Source organism: Bactrocera neohumeralis, unplaced genomic scaffold, assembly GCF_024586455.1.
Source record: "Bactrocera neohumeralis isolate Rockhampton unplaced genomic scaffold, APGP_CSIRO_Bneo_wtdbg2-racon-allhic-juicebox.fasta_v2 cluster11, whole genome shotgun sequence".
Lineage (NCBI taxonomy): Eukaryota > Metazoa > Arthropoda > Insecta > Diptera > Tephritidae > Bactrocera > Bactrocera neohumeralis.
In genome coordinates, this window is record NW_026089624.1 from 19,527,839 (window position 1) to 19,533,970 (window position 6,132).

The window sequence follows — 6,132 nt, forward strand, 5'->3', positions numbered from 1 at the left end:
AAGTTTGTTAGAGCTTTGAATAATTTTACATTTTACATATTAATGGCATCACCACTCTACTGTCAACTCCACTGTCGTCCTACTGCCGTTGGCAAATATAAAAATATATTGAAGTTAGCGAGAGCCACAACTGTCGGCCTGCAGTCGTGTAGTCGTGCAGCTGTCAAAATAACTGTGCCCATAGGAACGTGTGTCGCGCACGTGTGTCGCGCTGATTGTGTTCAGCACTTGACTCTTTTGACAAAACGTCAGTTTCGACCATTGGCTGACCGTGACAGCGGAGATGCGAAAGATGCGTGCGACACTTGTTATTATGAATGTACGGACATGTGTATGCGGCTCGCATTTGCTTTCACAAACATACAGACAAATGTACCAAAGAAATAATATACATACATACATACGTATATGCCACAGAAATTTTATTGGTACAAATTAGAGAGCTGCAACGAGTATGATAAAATCAGAACAAACAGTCGTGCCAAAAACACAATCAAATCAATTCAGTTCAGCATAGACAGACAACATTGTTAATCAATTGGTGTAGCCGCCAGCGTCAACTGACCTGTTGCAACACGAACAATCTGTTCTTCGGCAATCACGATCGTGTAAACGTATGGCTGGCTTCGGTTGCAATCCTATCATGTCAGTTCATAGCGTTGCGACGATTGTTTGAATTGAAATGAAACTTTGGGTAAACTGTAAGTAAATCTTCGAGTAAATCTATGAGTACAGCAAACAGCAACAATTTTCTGATGAACTGATTTGAATCATGTGTGGCAAAAAATGTATCAGCTTTGAAAATGTGCGCATGTTACAAATTTTCGAAGCGTAAACAATGGAAATTCCATCGAGAACGTACATACATATATACATACATTTGTTGTATGTATGTACTCGTTGGAATGATTTAATGATTATTGAATTCTTTTGTGAGGACAATGGTTTGTATTTAAATTAAATGGGTTTTATTTTAAATGACTACATTTTTTGTATTGCAGAAGAGAGGGAGAGTAAAGAAGATGAAATAATGGAGGACCTAATGCATGTATTGGCTTTAGGCGAAGAATGCACATACAGCGTACAATTTATTCAAAATAGTGTACCGAAATCCAGGGTATTTTTAAATGAAATCTTATGGGAACTTGATGAAAACCGAATCAAGAAGATCACACGTGTCACTTGGAAAACTTTCTATGCTTTTTTGGATCTAATAAAGGGAGACAATCTTTTAAACAAAATTCGGTCGGGCAAACAATTTCCAATTAAATCGCAACTGGCAATTGTGTTGTATCGCTTAGGTTCTAGTGGTGAAGGAGCTACTCTTTCGAAGATTGCAGGTTTATTTGGAATCAGTGATGGTGGTATCATTCAGGTCAGAATTCGTCAGTTTTCCTCATAATACATTAACATGTTTTTATATTTTAGAATTTAACTGAACGCATATTTAATGTGCTGTTGAAATATAAGGACTAGTATTTATTTTGGCCAAATATGGAAGAACGCAAAAAGCTTGTTTTAGAAACTTCGAGTGAGTTACCTAACTGCATAGGATACGTTGATGGTACCGAAATTCCTTTGGCAGAAAACCCATCACAGGACCCGGAAGCGTTCTTTTCACGAAAACATATTTACCCCGTTAAGACACAAACCGTGTGCGATCATAGATTACAAATAAGGCACTTGATGTTAGGCTTTTGAGGTAACGTTCATGATGCACGTATTTTTAATAATAGCGAATTGTCAATTGAAGCAGGTGACAGTGCATATAAATTATCGAGTACTGTTATAACGCCATTTAGAGAGAATTCTAGAAATTTAACACTAAGCCAAAGGAATTTTTTTAACAAAACATTCAGTCGATAGAGAATTCGAATTGAACATTGTTTTGAAATGCTGAATTAAATATTTGGTAGTTTAAAGGGCTTATGGCTCCAAATAAAAAATGGAAATGGTATGAGAAAAGTTAACAAATGGATTCTCTGGTGTGCATTGTTACACAACTTTATACTCCAACAAGGCGATTATTTCGATTACCAACCTGAGGAATCGGAGCACAGTATTGACGAGTCGTTATGGGAACCAAATGCTCGTACCAATGAATGGGAGATAAGGCGACGACAAATCTTTGAACAATTGTTTAATCAATAAATATCTTAATTTAAAAATTCTTTTCTCATTTATTTTTTCAAATAAAATTCAATTTCTTTACATATTTAAACAAGTAACATAAATTATTTGACTAGAAATAATTTAATACGGATAAAGTAAAAAAAGGAAGGTGGACTATATTCACTAAGTCACTATAAGTAAAACAAACCAACAAATGTATTAAGAAGAAAAAGTCAAAATGGAAAAATCTTATATATGATTACATTTTGGCAACTTATGAGCTATTTAAGCCTTTCAATCGTTCGTGTTCCAATCTGACTTTTTCCATTTCTACTTCCATTTCTTTCTCCAATTTCTGCAATTGAAAATTGTTTTCCTCTCTCTCTTTTTCAAATTCCAATTTTTTCGTTTCTAGTTCCAACTTCTTATTTTGGATTTCGAAAAGTAATGAAAATGGATATGAACTGCTATGAGATCTTTTCATATTTCTTCTTGATGTAGATGTGCATGCAAAATTAACGGACGGACTAACTACTTTATCTGCAGACGGATACATAATAACGGACGGACTGGGTAACGTACTCGAAGAACTTGTGTCGGGGTCTATCTCTGGGGTATTTCGTCCAACGCTGACACCAACTTTGTTGATTGATAAATCGCTGATGGCTGAACACTTATGCGACGTCCAAATATCACGTGAAGGTCTTCATCAAAAGGACATATTCTTTTTATGTATTCTTCCACACTATGAGGATCACCACTTTCAAGTAAGCCTGCACCAGTCTGGCCTTTCCACTTGAGCGCAGATAAAAAGTCGTTTTCAAATGCCTCATTTTACTCCTGATTATGTCCCATTTAATATTCATTAAATTTGGACCTTTTTCTCCAATTTTTTTGTAAAACCTTTGGGCTGTTGGTTTCTTAAAGCAGATCGTAAAATGTAAAATGATGAAATGACAAAAAATGTATTAATATTACCTCAAAATGGTTCGGATTCTCTTTTATTGCTTCCACTATATTTATCAAAAGGTCTTTCGTTTGGCTTTCAGACCAACGAAATGTGCCGTTTAGCTGTAATATTTTTTTCTATTAAATAATCAATTGAATATTAATAATACAAGCTAATAATTAATTGTTATGAATTTACTTACCGCTTCCATTTCTCTTAAAACAACAAATAGACGCTTTCAGCTGCTTGCGAATTGCGCAAAATGCTATGGTTGCCACTGAAAAGGGTCTCGCATATTTGCAAGATTGTCATAAAATAAAATGCATGTAAAAATTAACAGCTGTTTTACGATATTGCGAATTTGCGATGTTGCCATACGACGTTAAACGAGTACCACTAGTGATTCTTAACAGTTGTAAAATATCAATGCCTTCGTATCTGAAGTATACAATAAAAATAGAATATTTATTTACACATATTTATATATGTACACTAAGCGTAAACACATATACATACATATGTACATAGTTAAGAGATTAGAATTAAGAATGTATTGAGGAAAGAAATTTTAATAAAGAAGATCAGAGTCAAGCGTCTCACGGTACAGAAGAAATTTGAAGAAAAAACCCAAAAAAATGAACCCAATAAACTATCACAACCGGTAATACACGGACACAATCAAATATTCAACGTTTGAATTTAAATGGGGACTAGTTAGTACCCTACACATTTAAAAAGTATCATATGATGCATACATATCATATGATACAAAGCAATAGAATAAAGGGCTAGCCAGTCAAAAACGCAGAATCGTGGGTCGTGTCAGCTGGCACGACCTATCTTATGGGCGCGCAATGTAACTGCACAGTGAAAAACGCTACTCCCTTCTCTCTTTGACGTGGGATGACGTGAGAATTCACGACATTTGGATTTTTGCCGTGGAAACGTGTCAGCTGATTGCTCTCTCACAACGCAGGGTTGCCAATATCGATATACTGCAGTAATTATCAACTTTTATAATTCAATTTGTTCAATATGTTTGAAATTTTCTTAAAATAACTCAAAATCAGAGTCGAGTGCTATTATTTATAAATATATATAAACTATTTTTGATAGTTTGTTTTCAGTTTTGGTATTTTATATTGTAAAAAATTGTAATTGAAAACAAAGATGTGCTCAAAACTATATAAGTTAACACCGGTAAACACGTACATACATATCCGGTCAACACTCCACTCCCACCGATATTGCTGACGGTGCGTCGGCAGGTTTGAGTGTGGAAATAGCGTAACAACAACTCTCCCACCGATACTGATGACGAAGCGTCGACTAGGTAGCGCGTGACAACAACATCGTTATAGCAGAAAAGCAGGAGGTAAATTGCCGAATTGCATTTTGCAAGTCACACGGCAAAACATGTGCAGCAACTGACAGGTAAAACAAAGAGTCAGGTATTTAGGCGTAGTCGTCGCAATATTTTATTAAGCAAATCAGTTGTAATAACTCGACCGATACAAACGGCTGCTCTTGTGTAATCAAGAGAAATAAAAAAGATTAAAACTCAACAAGTGTTTTAATAATTGGCGCCCAACGTGGGGCCATAGTGCAGTTCTTGTGTTATCCTTATAAAGGACAAATCCTGTGCGTGGCCGTGGTTCGAATCCACCCGACAGTCGCGGAAAAACATTTAACTTAATAAACACTACATAAATAGTGAGAGCTACGAACAATTTTCTATTTTGAAAAATTTTAACAGCAACCATTTCATTAAACTCATTGCATTAAACATATTATTTTGTGAAATTTAAACACTACCTAACAGTGGGACAGTGCTCTAAGGAATAAAGCATCGTAATCCTGTCTTCCTGCTGCTGGATCACAACCCCAGGAATCATCGTGCTGCTTCCTTATCATACCTTATTTAGTGACATAACTTATCGAGATATGGAAAATTTCATGGAGTAGAGTGATTTAGCAGCTAACTTAGTTAAAAAAAAAATTTTAAAAAATTAGAAATTTAAAAAAATAGATATTTTTTTTTTACTATCCTTTTTGGTAATTCTTAAATAATAAATTAAATTTGTAAAGGTGGGTAACGGTTAGAAAGGGAAATCCCTATATCCACTTAGCACTTGACTGACTTAGAAAAAATTAAATATGGACGCACAAACTCCAGAAACTCTTCTTAATACTGCCATTCGTGCTGCGACCGAGGATTCCCGGCGGGAATTTCAGTCTCGGGTTGACGAACTGATAAACAGGTTAGCAAGAATCTAAACACCAGTTCGTGTTACCCAATACGAACCGGTGACTATTCAACCCGGAATACCATGTGGCGAATCTTTAGGCCTTGTGAAAACCTTGCCGGAGTTAAAAGGCGAAACGACCCGTTATGTGTCTTGGACACAAGCAGCTCATACTGCTTATAGGGTGTTCGAAGCGAAAGCATAATACGAAATAAAGTAGTAGGAGCCGCAGATAGCGTTTTATCCTCTTTTAATACAGTTTTAAATTTTCACGCTATTATTTCTCGACTAGACTTTGCCTATGCGGACAAAAGACCAATTTATTTAATTGAACAAGAATTGTCGACCCTTAGGCAAGGAAAATCATCAGTGGTGGAGTTCTATGATGTAGTGGAGAGAAAGTTGACTGTGATAGTCAATAAAACAATCATGACCCACGGTGAGAACACCACGCTGATAGGATCACTTAACAAGAAATATCGGGATGATGCCCTTCGCGTGTTCATCTCGGGACTCAACCGCCCTTTGTGCGATGTTCTCTTCTCCTCTAGACCCGCTGATCTTCCGTCAGCACTTGCCCTAGCGCAGGAACTGGAAGCGAATCAAGCCAGATCAACATTTGCATGCTCCTTTAACAGGCAGGCACCCCATAACTTAGACCCTTATTATTATTCAGCAAACCCCTGTACCAATGGACATAGACCCATCTTATTTTCGACTCAGACAGAACAGACCCCAGCAACTCCGTGGTAAAACCGATAGGTACCGTAATCAAGGAGCCTACCCTAAGATAAACCGTCCAGATAACGGAAATACGGCCGGCAC

At 36.5% G+C, this 6,132-nt stretch overlaps 1 pseudogene; it reads right to left on the bottom strand.

The window, feature by feature from the left end:
• Window positions 1-2,506: 2,506 nt before the first annotated feature.
• Window positions 2,507-3,272, bottom strand: LOC126766045 (uncharacterized; annotated as a pseudogene).
• Between the last annotated feature and the right edge of the window lie 2,860 nt (window positions 3,273-6,132).